Source organism: Triticum aestivum, chromosome 5B (genome assembly GCF_018294505.1).
Source record: "Triticum aestivum cultivar Chinese Spring chromosome 5B, IWGSC CS RefSeq v2.1, whole genome shotgun sequence".
Taxonomy (NCBI): Eukaryota; Viridiplantae; Streptophyta; class Magnoliopsida; order Poales; family Poaceae; genus Triticum; species Triticum aestivum.
This window is the reverse complement of record NC_057807.1, coordinates 458,449,144-458,463,573: the sequence shown is the minus strand read 5'-3', so window position 1 is coordinate 458,463,573 and position 14,430 is coordinate 458,449,144.

The window sequence follows — 14,430 nt, the reverse complement described above, 5'->3', positions numbered from 1 at the left end:
AGAAGGCTCAGGTTAAAATGTTGATGGAGCGAGTAGTCCAATTGATTCGCGACGGTGTGACTAGCATGGACCTTCTGGAGGTTTTCCTTCGGCGGCGCATCCAACCACTCCATTACCGGGGCCACCCGATGTGGTTGTACTCTGGTACTGAAGACACCAATCGAGTCCACCCAGAGGAGGTCGAGGATGCCACACTGGAGAGGTGGATGACTGCCATTACGGGGAACAAGGACAACCCTCGTGGAGCCAGGAGGATCCCGCCACTCGACCACTCTTATGAGGCGGACAAGGTACGACCACTTTTCTCCGATTGCTCCGTCCGTTCTGTTTCGTCGTAGATCAGTCGATTGACTTTTTTCTTGCTTGTTGTCTTTCAGGAAACCACCGAGTTGTACTCGATGCCCAACGGGGCGCAAGCACAGGCCGAAGAGGAGGAAGGAAGCAGAGGCGAAAGCCAAGAGGAGTGGGAGTCGGACGCCGATGAGGGTGATGAAGATGCATGTTTCGATGAGGAGGAAGAGGAGGAGGAAGAGGAGGAGGAAGTTGCGCCTCCTCGTTCCGAAAGGAGGTCCAAGCTCGTCCACGACCCTGCAGCCGAACGCGGCAAGGGAGTCGCGCCTGCTGGACAGTCGACGAAACGCCTTCGGACAACTTCACCGGCGCCGACTGAAAAGGCGTTGAAGCAACCCCGAGCGGCCCCGACAAAACCGACGAAGGCCCTACCGAAGATGAGGATGGAGATTCCGACTGTTTCTGGGTAACGACATAACTCATGTTTTTCATTCTTGGTTGACTCAATCGCTGACCGACTGACATTTGAAAATCGTAGTGCTGCTACTTCTGAGACTTCAACCAGGCATGAGGATCAAGAAATGGAAGATGCTGCTACTTCTCATCCTGGTATGATCTGCGCGGTTTCGCTTTCGGTCGATTGAATCTTTATTTTTGACTTGAACTTCTTCTGCAGCTCCACCTAGTGTTGTCATCAATCTTCCTGACAATGACGATGAAGCGCCACTGAGGCAGAGGAGGAGCAGGAAGGCGACTATTGGCAAGGCTGCGCAGGTTATGTCAGCACCTGGACCACAGATTCTAGAGGGGAGCAACGTTGCTCGGGCTACTGTGTCCTTTGCGGAGCCGTTGACGGTTGCCCGCCCTTCGTTGTCGAGTGCTGACCCGCCTTCTCTCTTCTCCACTTACCACGTCCCGGAGGACCAAACAAGCACTGCCAAGGAAGCCATACACTAGGCCGGGATTATGATGGAGCAGGTGAAGGCGATCCGAACCGCCAGCGAAGCCGCTTATGACGCGAGTTCAGCTCTCCAGAGTAATGTCCAGGTTAGTTAAACACCGACTGGAAATCTTGATGTTTGTCATGCACCCACTGGGTGTGTCAATTCTACGGTGGACTGCTGGCAGTCGACTGTAGTCTTTGTGTCTTGAGATTTCTCATTTTACTTGTTTCACTCGAGTTTGGTCGAGTGGAATAATAGAACTGGTGGGGGCACGCTGAGTGCACACACTGGGTGTAGTCCCCGAGACCGTGGTCGATTGCTGGCAGTCGACTATGGTCTGATTTTTTTTATTTTTTTTTTATTTTTTTACTGCTAACAGTTAATTGCTTCCGGTCGACTGATCGACTCTGAGTCTAGCTGATAGAACTAGTGGGGGCACGCTGAATGCACCCACTGGGTGTAGTCCCTGAGACTATAGTTGAATGTTTAGATTCAGCTGTAGTCTTAGAGATACTACGATTTTTCCTTTAGTCACTCGGAAGTGATCTGTCGTTGATGTCTGTCGACTGAACTTTCGCAGAAATCTTGTGACCCTATTTCTCGTTATACCGAATTGGAGAACAAGCATATCTAGCTTGAACTTGACCAGAAGCTTGTCCAAGAGAACTTGACAAAGTCGAAGGAGGAGGCAAAAGGTATGTTTGGTGAGAATCTTGACGACTGTCATTGCTTCTTTCCTGTCTCTGAGTCTGATTTTATTGTGATTTTTGCAGAAAAACTGAGGGATGCTCGAAAGTAGAAGGACCTTGACCTCGCCGCGGCGCAGAAAGCGGCTTCGGACAAGACAAAACTTGTAGAAGAGAAGTTGGCTTTTGTCAACAAACTTGAAGAGGAAAACACTAATCTGAAATCTGCTCTCGACGCGGCCAACCAAGAAGTCTCTCGACTGAAGAACGCCAATATGGTCCTGAGCGACAAAGCTGGTGAACTGGCGGGAAAGAAGAATGACTTGGAGATTTATCTGGGAGGACTCGCCAAGAAGCTATTCCTCATGCTCGAAGGTAACCCCTTATCTCCGATTGGTAATTACTGACTTGCTGTAAGGGCGTTAGCTTATCCTTGAATCGTGTCCACAGAATTCTGCCAAAACTTTGAAGAGGAGACTAGTCGAGTGGAGACTGGCTTGGATCCCATCAATTCTCCGGTGAAGGATGAAACCACTATGAACGTGCTCCGCCTCGAGTCTCGCGTTGCTGCAGTGGTCGATTACCTTGCAATACTGAAGGCCACAACGTCGCGCATCGACACATCGCTCTGGCCAGAAGAAATGCTTCAGAACGACCTTGAATCGCTGATGACTCGACTGAACGAAGTTCCGAGTCGAGTGCAAGAATGGAAGAAGTCTTCTGCCAGGTGCGGTGCTGACGTCGCTCTGTCCTTGGTCCGCGTCCACTGCAAGGAAGCCAGAGAAGACAAGCTGGTGTCTCTCAAGGTGGCCAACACTAGGAAGCATGACTTCCGTTCTTTCATGGAAACCTTCATCACGGCTGCCACTCGGATCGCAGATGGGATCGACCTGGACGAGTTTGTTGCGCCTTCCAGCCCTCCGCAGGAGGGGTAAAAAACTTCTATGCTTGATGATTTGAATTTGCCTCGGAATGCCGAGTGATTTTTGTAACCGCCAAACTTTAACAGGCTTGATGCCTGAGTACTTCTGGGTCCGTAGTACGTTATCCGAACTTTATTTGCCGTCGAAATATCTTTTCTTGTTTCGGACAACCATCTTCTTTGGATTGGAGTATATACTAGCATCTGTAATGCTCTTTTGTGGGTAGGAGCGAAGCACAAATTGCAGTCGACTTGTGCTCATCATGCTTGGGCGAGTGCTGGGTTGCAGCTAAGCCTCCGAGTGTGAGGTTTGCTCTCCATTCGGTAGGATCTTAGAAACTTAGGCGAGCACTGGGCTGCAGCTAAGTCCCCGAGTGGGAGGTTTGCTCTCCACTCGGTTGTTTTTTTAGAAACTTAGGCGAGCACTGGGCTGCAGCTAAGCCCCCGAGTGGGAGGTTTGCTCTCCACTTGGTAGGTTTTTTAGAAACTTAGGCGAGCACTGGGCTGCAGCTAAGCCCCCGAGTGGGAGGTTTGCTCTCCACTCGGTAGGTTTTTTAGAAACTTAGGCGAGCACTGGGCTGCAGCTAAGCCCCCGAGTGGGAGGTTTGCTCTCCACTCGGTAGGTTTTTTAGAAACTTAGGCGAGCACTAGGCTGCAGCTAAGCCCCCAAGTGGGAGGTTTGCTCTCCACTCGGTAGGTTTTTTAGAAGGCGAGCACTGGGCTGCAGCTAAGCCCCCGAGTGGAAGGCTGGCTTACCACTCGGTAGGATTTTGTTTACTTAGGCGAGTACTTGGACTGCAGCTAAGCCTCCGAGTGGGAGGCTGGCTCACCACTCGATAGGGTTTTGTTTTAACTTAGGCGAAACGGATTCGCAGCTAAGCCTCCGAGTGGAAGGCTGGCTTACCACTCAGTAGGATTTTTTACAAGCTTAGGCGAAACGGGTTCGCAGCTAAGCCACCCACTGGGGGACGGATTTATGAGAGCAAAAGCAATAACAATTTCTAAGAAAATTATGAAACTCTTGTCTTTGATGAATACACTACAGGAGTACTTTTATTACAACTCATCCGAGTGGAAAACTTAAGTATAAAAAGGGCGGAGTAAGTCTGCGTTCCATGCTCTGGGTTCGTCAATCTGGTGCTCGACATTGTAAAGGCGGTATGCCCCATTATGGAGAACCTTGGTGACGATGAAGGGACCTTCCCAAGTAGGAGCAAGCTTGTGTGGTTTCTGTTGATCCACTCGGAGAACTAAATCTCCCTCCTAGAAAGCTCGACTCTTCACATTTCTGGCATAGAAGCGATGCAAGTCCTGCTGGTAAATGGTCGATCGGATCAAGGCCATCTCTCTTTCTTCTTCTAGAAGGTCGACCGCGTCTTGTTGGGCTTGCTCTGCTTCAGCTTCGGTGTAGAGTTCGACTCGGGGTGCGTTGTGAAGCAGGTCACTCGGCAAGACTGCTTCAGCTTCGTAGACCAAGAAGAACGGAGTCCTCCCAGTCGACCGGTTTGGCGTGGTCCTTAATCCCCAAAGTACCGACGGAAGCTCGTCGACCCATGCGCCAGCTGCGTGCTTGAGGTCGCGCATCAGTCGGGGTTTCAACCCTTTGAGAATTAATCCATTTGCTCGTTCTGCTTGCCCATTCGACTGAGGGTGGGCGACTGAAGCATAATCGACTCGCGTACCCTGAGATGTGCAGAAGGCTCTAAATTCTTCGAAGTCGAAGTTTGACCCATTGTCTGTGATGATGTTGTGGGGAACTCCATATCTGAATACCAACTCTCTGATGAAACTGACAGCGGTGCCGGCATCCAGATTCTTGATGGGTTTAGCCTCAATCCACTTAGTGAACTTGTCGACTGCTACTAGTACATGGGTGTATCCATTTCTGCCTGTTCTCAGTGTTCCAACCATATCCAACCCCCATACAGCGAAAGGCCAGACGAGTGGAATGGTATTCAAGGTTGAGGCGGGTTTGTGCGACATATTGGAGTAGAATTGACATCCTTCACACTTGTCGACTATCTCTTTCGCCATCTCATTTGCTCTGGGCCAGTAAAAACCCGCTCGGTATGCTTTAGCCACGATGGTCCGAGAGGACGCATGATGGCCACAGGTCCCCGAGTGGATGTCGTTGAGAATCATTCGACCTTCTTCCGGTGTTATGCATTTCTGGCTGACTCCAGTCGCACTTTCTCTGTACAACTGTCCCCTCATGACGGTGAAGGCTTTGGATCGGCGGACGATCTCTCGAGCCTCTTCTTCATTCTCGGGGAGCTCGTTCCTCAGAATATAAGCGACATAGGGCACTGTCCAGTCGGGAGTGATGACTAGAACTTCCATGATTAAGTCGACCACAGCTGGGACCTCGACTTCAGTCGGATCCGTGGCGCTTTTTGGCTGCGGGGCTTCCTCAGTGAAAGGATCTTCTTGAATCGACGGCGTGTGAACATGCTCCAAAAACACGCCACTCGGAATGGCTTCCCTCCTGGACCCTATCTTCGCCAAGTCATCGGCTGCTTGATTTTTCAGTCGGGGAACATGATGGAGCTCTAATCCCTCAAATTTCTTCTCCAACTTTCTGACTGCATTGCAGTATCCAGTCATGGCTGGGCTTCTGACGTCCCACTCCTTCATCACTTGGTTGACCACTAAATCCGAGTCGCCGTAGACCATGAGGCGATGAACACCGAGCGAGATGGCCATACGCAACCCATACAAGAGTGCTTCGTATTCTGCTTCATTGTTGGAGGAATCAAAGTGAATCTGGAGTACATATCTGAGCTTATCTGCTCGGGGGGAAACCAAGACCACTCCGGCACCGGAACCATTCAGCATTTTGGAGCCATCGAAGAACATAGTCTAGTGCTCCGAGTGAACTTGGGTCGGTAACTGCTGTTCAGTCCACTCGGCGAGGAAATCTGCTATTGCTTGGGACTTGATAGCTTTCTTTGCCTCAAATCTGATATCTAGGGGAAGAAGTTCAATCGCCCATTTTGCCACTCGACCGGTTGCGTCTCTGTTGTGCAGAATCTCTGATAAGGGGGCGTCGGTGACGACTGTGATAATATGGTCAGAGAAGTAGTGATCAACCTTCTTCGTGGTCATATAAATCCCATATACAAGCTTCTAATAATGAGGGTATCGTTGCTTGGATGGGGTCAGGACTTCGGAAATGTAATATACTGGGCGCTGAACTTTGAAGGCTTTCCCTTATTCTTCCCGCTCGACCATAAGTACAGTACTGACGACTTGTCCTGTGGCTGCAATGTAAAGCAGCAAAGGCTCTTTGCTGATTGGGGCAGCAAGCACCGGCTGGGTGGAAAGCAGGGTTTTTAACTCTGCAAACGCTGCATCAGCTTCTGGAGTCCACTCGAACTTGTCTAACTTCTTCATCGGTCGGTAAAGAGGCAATGCCTTTTCACCGAGGCGAGAGATGAATCGACTTAACGTGGCCAAGCATCCAGTAAGTTTCTGGACATCGTGCACACGTACGGGGCATTTCATTCGGAGTATAGTGCCAACTTTCTCTGGGTTGGCGTCGATTCCTCGTTCAGAAACAAGAAAACCGAGTAACTTTCCGCCAGGAACCCCGAATGTGCACTTTGATGGATTAAGCTTGATATCATACCTCCTGAGGTTGGCAAATGTTTCAGCGAGGTCAGTCAGCAGGTCGGAACCTTTTCGTGACTTGACCACTATGTCATCCATGTACGCTTCCACATTCTAACTGATTTGAGTGAGCAAACACTTCTGAATCATCCTCATCAACGTGGCTCCGGCATTCTTGAGGCCGAATGGCATGGTGACATAACAGAAGCACCCGAATGGGGTGATGAAAGCCGTTTTGATCTCATCGGGCCCAAACAGACGGATCTGATGGTACCTGGAATAAGCGTCCAATGATCGGGCCCAAAAGACAGTCACTCACATCCCGCAGTCGAGTCGACTATTTGGTCGATGTGGGGAAGAGGAAAATGATCTTTCGGGCAGGCCCGATTGATATGCTTAAAATCAATGCACATGCGAAGCGAATTGTCCTTTTTGGGGACCATGACGACATTGGCGAGCCACTCGGAGTCGTAAATCTCTCGGATAAACTCTGCTGCTAGGAGCCGAGCCACTTCTTCGCCAATGGCCTTCCTTTTCTGGACGGCGGACCGTCGCAGATGTTCCTTCACAGGTTTTGCCTTTGAATCGACTCGTAAACGATGCTCAGCCAGTCCCCTGGGTACACCCGGCATGTCCGAAGGTTTCCATGCAAAGATGTCCCAGTTCTCACGGAGGAACTGGATGAGCGCTTCTTCCTATTTGGGGTCGAGTGTTGTGGAGATATGAGTCGGGGCAGCGTTAGGGTCGGTCGGGTGGATGTGAACGGGTTTTGTCTCACCGGACGACTGGAACGCTGACTCCGTGGCAGGCTTTTTGGCTCGCAACAAATCACTTGGATCTGTATTCCTTTAGTGTTCCTGCCACTCTTCTGCCACCATCTGAGCATCAGCGATCTTTGAGCCTTTCTGGAAGCACTCTTCTGCCTTCTTGCGATTACCAGTGACAGTGATCACGCCTTTAGGGCCAGGCATCTTTAGTTTGAGGTACACGTAACATGGTCGAGCCATAAAGCGCGCATAAGCTGGTTTGCCCAAAATTGCGTGATAGGCACTCTGGAAATCCACAACCCCAAAATTGCGCGCATAAGCTGGTTTGCCCATCGAAGTGCATGCGCCAATGCGTCGAGTCGGGAGGCGGCGGCTGTCGTGGTTCTAAGTCTGACAGTAGAAAGGGGGGTAGGTATGGAGAGGCAAGATCTTAGCTATGGTGAAGGTGTACACATGATGTTTACGAGTTCAGGCCCTTCTCGGAGGAAGTAATAACCCTACGTCTCGGTGCCCAGAGGCGGTCGATTGAATTATATGTGTGGATTACAGAGGGTGCGAACCCTTGTGCCAGAGGAGGGGGTGGCTTATATAGAGTGCGCCAGGACCCCAGCCCCACTCCATTACAAGGGAACTAATGTACATAAAGTAGAGGCGTTACTGGTAACGCCAGCATTAAGTACTCTTAATGCTCATGAAGACTAAGGAATAAATATTTGGCCGTTGTGTGCTCTCCTGACTACTGGTCTTCGATATGGTCGAGTGATCTTCCTCGTGGTCGAGTGGCGATAGGTAACCACTGTCGAGTGATGTGACTGTCGAGTGGATTGCACTCGACATATGAGACTGGTGCTCTTCTGTCGACTCTTGGTCTTTTCATCTTCCAGGGTAGTGACCTTGGGTAGGACGTATAGGTCGAGCCTATGACCCTACCCTAGGTCTGTATCCTCGTCAGTAGCCCCCGAATGGATTAAGGAGTGAGAGGAAAGAAAGACAACGTTGGACCTGTCTCGTGTCTCCGCGAGTGCTTTCTGTTAGACTGAACGCCTGCGTTGGTACTTCGGGGACGACTCGGTTGCCTTGATCCATTCAGTGATTAGTCGACTGAATTGATGACTTCATGCATCGAGTGTCGCGCGGGGGTGCGAGATCTCGGGCGCGATTGCCTGCGGGATATCCCGGATTCCGCGGGATACGAAATTTCGGGGGCGCGCGCGAACAGAGGAGCGCCGAAAAAAGGGGGACCCGGATAAGCAGCGATGCCTCGATCATCGCGCCGCCTCTTTCACCACGTTCGCTGTGCGCGCAACTGTAGCAGGATTTGACGGGATTGCCCGGCCCCACGCGTTAGTCACTCGGAAGTGAGCCTTTATAAGGCGACGGGGCCAGGATGCTTGTACTGTGCACTCCTGCCTCTTCTTCTTTCTCCTCTGCTCCCCCACCGCACCAAGCGCCTCTGCCTCCGACGTCGCCGCCCTCTATCCATGGTGCAGGACAAGACGGTGGCGCTAGAGCGCGCCAAGAAAGCAACGGGGGCGGCGAAGGGCAAGAAACCAAGTCGCGGATTGTCGTCGCGCTCGGGGCTGCCGCCAGGTTGGATCCAAGGCGATTGGATCCGGTCTTTGATCCGGCAGGAAGATCTGACCGATCTAGAGGAGTTTGGGTTGATTGCAGCGGGGGCAGCGAGGCTGCCGAAGGGAGAGACGGAGCCACAACCTCGACCGGGTGAGTGCGTCTTGCTCGCCACTCATGTCGACCGGGGGTTCTCGCTTCCTCCGCACCCTTTCTTCCGAGGGTTTTTGAACTTCTTCAGGGCACAGCTCCATCACTTTTCCCCCAACACTATTACGTACCTAGCCGCTTTCGTGTCGATGCGCGAGAACTTCTTAGGGTGTCGACCGCACTGGGGTCTCTTCAAACATATTTTCACCATTCGCTCCCAGTCGGTTAAAAAGGCGAAGTCGAGTGACTCGAAAACCCACGTTATCTAGATGTGTGGGGGCTTAGGCATGCAAAAGAGGAATAGGAGCGCTTTCCCTACTATGACCCTTCCTAAATCCGTTAGAGGTTGGCAATCGTCCTGGTTCTACTACTAGGATGTTGCTACTCCAGGTCATTCGACTGGTCTCCCTCCTTTTTCATTCGACCGCGTCCAAACTCCTGCTCCGCTGAAGGTTACTGCTGCCGAGACCATGGAGACGAGGATGCTAGTGGACCGAGTGGTCCAGCTCATCAATGACGGTGTCACTGGCCTGGACTTGCTGGAGGTGTTCCTTGCTCGGCGTATCCAGCCTCTCCAGGCCCGTGACCATTTGATGTGGTTGTATTCTGGGCCGAGTGACACCACTCGGGTCCATCCGGAAGAAGTGCCGCTCGACACCGTGGCCTCGTGGTTGAAGAGCATTACGAGCACTCAAGATAACCCTAGAGGATCCAGGCGAGTCATCCCTTTCGGAAGCGACAACCCACCCGACAAGGTACGTTCTTTGTTCCGACTGTTTTCCGCCTGCATTCCGACTGAACTTGACATTGGCTGACTCTTGTCTTGCCCAATTTGCTTCGCAGGTATTCATTGAGATGTACTCCATGCCCAACGGCGAACAGGATTTGGTGCAGGACCAGGAGGGGGAGGACAGCGCTGAGGAGAGTGGCGAGTGGGAGTCTCTGGAAGGTGAGGAGGAGAAGGAGAGCGAGGAGTTGGATGAGGAGGAATAGGTCAACTCGCCGCCGCGCTCCGAACGTCGATCCAAGCAGCAACATGATCCGTCTGACGGTCGTGCGAAGAGTGCAGCTCCAAGTGCCACCACCCAGAAGCGCGCTCGGACGTCGACTCCGGAGCCGGCGGAGAAGGTGGCTAAACAGCCAAAAGTCGCCCCTTCCAAGACCCGAAAGACATTGCCGCGAATCAAGATGGACGTCCCCGTTGCCTCAGGGTGAGTATCTCATTTTTGTTTCTGTGAGTCGACAGAAAGTTCTCTCGATCCGACTGATCAGTCCTTGTGCCTTTTCAACCCCGCCTCTGCTGCCACTGACATGGACGTTGACAAGGGACCAGAAGGCGAAGAAGCCACCTCATGAGCTGGTAAGTTTGTTCAACTCAGTTCTATCTAACTGAGTGAGTGGTCGATTGACTGAAAATTTCATATTACTCTTCTGATGTAGCTCCGCAAGATGTCGTTGTGCTCCCCGATGACTAAGAGGAAGAAGCGCCTCCGCAGGAGAGGAAGAAGAAGAGCGGGGGTTCGAGCAGAAGGAGACTTGAAGTCCAAATCCCTCAGTCGACACCAGCACCGGAGGCGATAGCTCAGACGAACGTCACATTTGCTGACCTGTTGACGACTGATCGTCCGTCGGGGTCGACTGCACAGATGCCCGACGCACCAGTACAACTCCACTCGTCTGACCCGGCGGCTACTTTGACTCCTCTGGAGCCATCTCTCTTTGCTACATATCAGACTCCAGATGACTCGCCGAGTTCTGCTAGGGAGGCCCTTCGCCAGGCGAATCTTGTCATGGAGCTAGTGAAAGTGATGCATGAAGCTAGTCGGTAGCTTACAATGCCAACACTGCCCTTCAGACCAATGTTCAGGTCGGTAAACTTCCAACTAATTTTTGAACGTTGCTTTATATATGATCACCCATTGGGTGTTCTTCCGTTTACGACTTCAGAAATCTCTGATTTTGCACTTTCTGAATCAGTGGAGGCACATCGAGTGCACCCACTGGGTGTAGTCCCCGAGACCACGGTCGGCTGCTGGCAGTCGACTAGGGTCTGGTGGGTGCATTTTTTTGAAGCTCTTTTGCCGAGTGTTCATCTGATCCAGTGGGGGCACGCTGAGTGCACCCACTGGGTGTAGTCCCCGAGACTACTGTTGAATATTTGATTCGGTAGTAGTCTGAGAATAAATCTTTCCCTTCACTGTTACTGGTATGTGTCGACTGACATGCCTGTCTTTCTGGCTGCAGAGGTCTTGTGATCTTGGAGGTCGTCTCACCGAATTAAAGAAGAAGCATATCAGTGTTGAACTTGATCTTTAACTGGCAAAGAAGAACCTAAAGAAATCTCAAGAAGAAACAACCATCATGGGAGGTAATCACTCGGCCATTCTGTCTGCTTTGTAGCTTCACACTTGGTGCTGGCTTTTCTTTTAGTCTCTTGAAGCGAGTGAATTCACAAAAGCAGATGTGCGTAGTGAAAATCGCGAACTTCAGTCTCGTCTGAAGAGTGTTGTTTCTTTAGAGAGGATGAAGGAAGCTCTGGAGCAGAAGGACCTGGACTTGGCAGCTGCTCAGAAGGAAGCGCGCGAGAAGACGAAGCTTGCGGACGAGAAGCTGGCTTCAGTCGGCAAGTTGGAGGATGAGAATGCAACACTGAAGACGGCTGTCTCGGACGCTAACCGCGAAGTCGAGCAGCTGAGGAAGGACAAGGAGAACTTGACCGCTGAAGTTGAGGGTCTCAAGACCAGGACCGGCAAGCTAGAGTCTCATTTAGAACAACTTGCAGCAAAGCTTGTCCTGAAGCTTGAAGGTATGTCTATTCAGTTAAATAACCATCGTCGACTGGGTTTTGCAATTCTGTCGACTCATTGTTCGCTGTGATGAAACAGAATTCTGTCACGACTTCGAGGCTGAAACTGGACGGGTCGAGACAGGTCTCGACCCCATCAATTGCCCCATGAAAGATGAAGTTGCGATGAACTTGCTTCGACTGGAGTCTCGCTTGGATGGTGCACTCGACTATCTGGCTCGGCTGAAGGCGGCGATGGTCCGAGTGGACGCCGAGCTCTGGCCCTAGGCGGAGATGTCTCGAGACCTCGAGTCTTTGATGACTCGGCTGAACCAGATCGCAGACCGAGTGCAAGAATGGAAGAAATCTTCTGCCCGCTGTGGGGCTGACGTCGCCTTGTCTTTGGTCCGAGTGCACTGCAAGGAGGCCAAGGAGGACAAGCTGGCGGCTCTCAAAGTGGCAAACACCAAGAAGCACTCCTTCCAGGACTTCATGGCTACTTTCCTTGAGGCAGCCACTCGCATCGCCGACAGCATCGATCTCGACAGCTTCTGCGACCCGGCCAGTCCTTCTCCCGCTGAGTGATTTAAAAAACATAATGCCACCACCTTGATTTGCCTCGGAATGCCGAGTGGATTTGTAATCGATAAAACTCCTTCGGGCCTGGCGTCCGAGCCCTTCATTTTGCAGTTAGGAAACTTTGGATTTATCGCCTCACATATTGCGTCTGTCTTTGAATGAAATTCGCCTTTCCCTCGAATTATTGCTTGTTTGCTTAATGCAGCTTCTGGAGAAGAAAAGCCTGTCGACTGGTCTGGGGACCCTCGAGTAGCATCGATCAGCTCATCAGCAAGGCACTCAGCAATGGTCTTGACGTTCCAGTCGACCGGTCGGGTGATCCTTGAGTAGCATTGATCAGCTCATCATCAAGGCACTCAGCAATGGTCTTGATGTTCCTGTCGACCGGTCGGGTGATCCTTGAGTAGCATTGATCAGCTCATCAGCAAGGCACTCAGCAATGGTCTTGACGTTCCAGTCGACCGGTTGGGTAAGGTTTTCGGTACTTAGGCGAGCGCTGGGCGGGAGCTAAGCTTCTGAGTGAGAGGATTGCTCATCGCTCGGTAAGATATTTTTTTCAAACTTAGGCGAGTACGAAACCCCCGAGCGGGAGGATCGCTCTCCACTCGGTAGGATTTTTAACACTTAGGCGAGCACTGGGCTGCAGCTAAGCCCTCGAGCAGGGAGGATCACTCTCCACTCGGTAGAATTTTTAACACTTAGGCAAGCACTGGGCTGCAACTAAGCCCCCGAGCGGGAGGATCACTCTCCACTCGGTAGGATTTTTAAACACTTAGGCGAGCACTGGGCCTGCAACTAAGCCCCCGAGCGGGAGGATCGCTCTCCACTCGGAAGGATTTTAACCACTTAGGCGAGCACTGGGCTTGCAGCTAAGCCCCGAGTGAGAGGCAGACTCATCACTCGGTAGGATTTTCAACACTTAGGCGAGCACTAGGCTGTAGCTAAGCCCCCGAGTGAGAGGCAAACTCATCACTCGGTAGGATTTTCAACACTTAGGTGAGCACTGGGCTGCAGCTAAGCCTCCGAGTGAGAGGCAGACTCATCACTCGGTAGGATTTTAACACTTAGGGTGAGCACCTACGCTGCAGCTAAAGCCCCCGAGTGAGAGGCAGACTCATCACTCGATAGGATTTTTAAACACTTAGGCGAGCCTGGGCTGCAGCTAAGCCTCCGAGTGATAGGCAGACTCATCATCGGTAGGATTTTCAACACTTAGGCGAGCACTGGGCTGCAGCTAAGCCTCCGAGTGAGAGGCAGGACTCATTCACTCGATAGGATTTTTAACACTTAGGCGAGCACTGGGCTGCAGCTAAGCACCCGAGTGAGAGGCAGACTCATCACTCGGTAGGATTTTCAACACTTAGGCGAGCACTGGGCTGCAGCTAAGCCCCCGAGTGAGAGGCCAGACTCATCACTCGGTAGGATTTTCAACACTAAGGCGAGCACTGGGTTTGCAGCTAAGCCTCCGAGTGAGAGGCAGACTCATCACTTGGTAGGATTTTTACACTTAGGCGAGCGCTGAGCTGCAGTTAAGCCTTCGAGCGAGAGGCGGACTCATCATTCGGTAGGATTTTTATCGATTTGCTTCAAGAGAAGCAGATCCATGGCTAAGGTAATGTACACAAAAGAAACAAACAACAACCATTCGGAAGGAGCAAATTATGTCTTTTGATAGTTAAGCTAAAAGGTATTCCTTATTACATATGATCGATCTAAAACATCTAAGAATAGAAAGGGCGGAGCAGATCCACATTCCAGGCGCGCGGCTCATCTTTGTTGTGTTCGACGTTCAAGAGGCGGTATGCTCCGTTGTGGAGCACCTTGGTGATGATGAAAGGGCCTTCCCAAGTGGGGGGCGAGCTTGTGTGGATTTTGCTAATCCACTCGGAGGACCAAGTCCCCCTCCTGGAATGCACGACCCCTTATGTTCTTGGTGTGGAATCGACGTAAGTCTTGCTGATAAATGGCTCGACGGGATCAAGGCCATCTCTCTTTCTTCCTCCAAGAGGTCGACTGCATCTTGTCGAGCTTGCTCTGCCTCTTCTTCTGAGAAGAGTTCGACTCGGGGAGCGTTGTGGAGCAAATCGCTCGGCAAAACGGCTTCGCTCCATAACTAGAAAGAATGGAG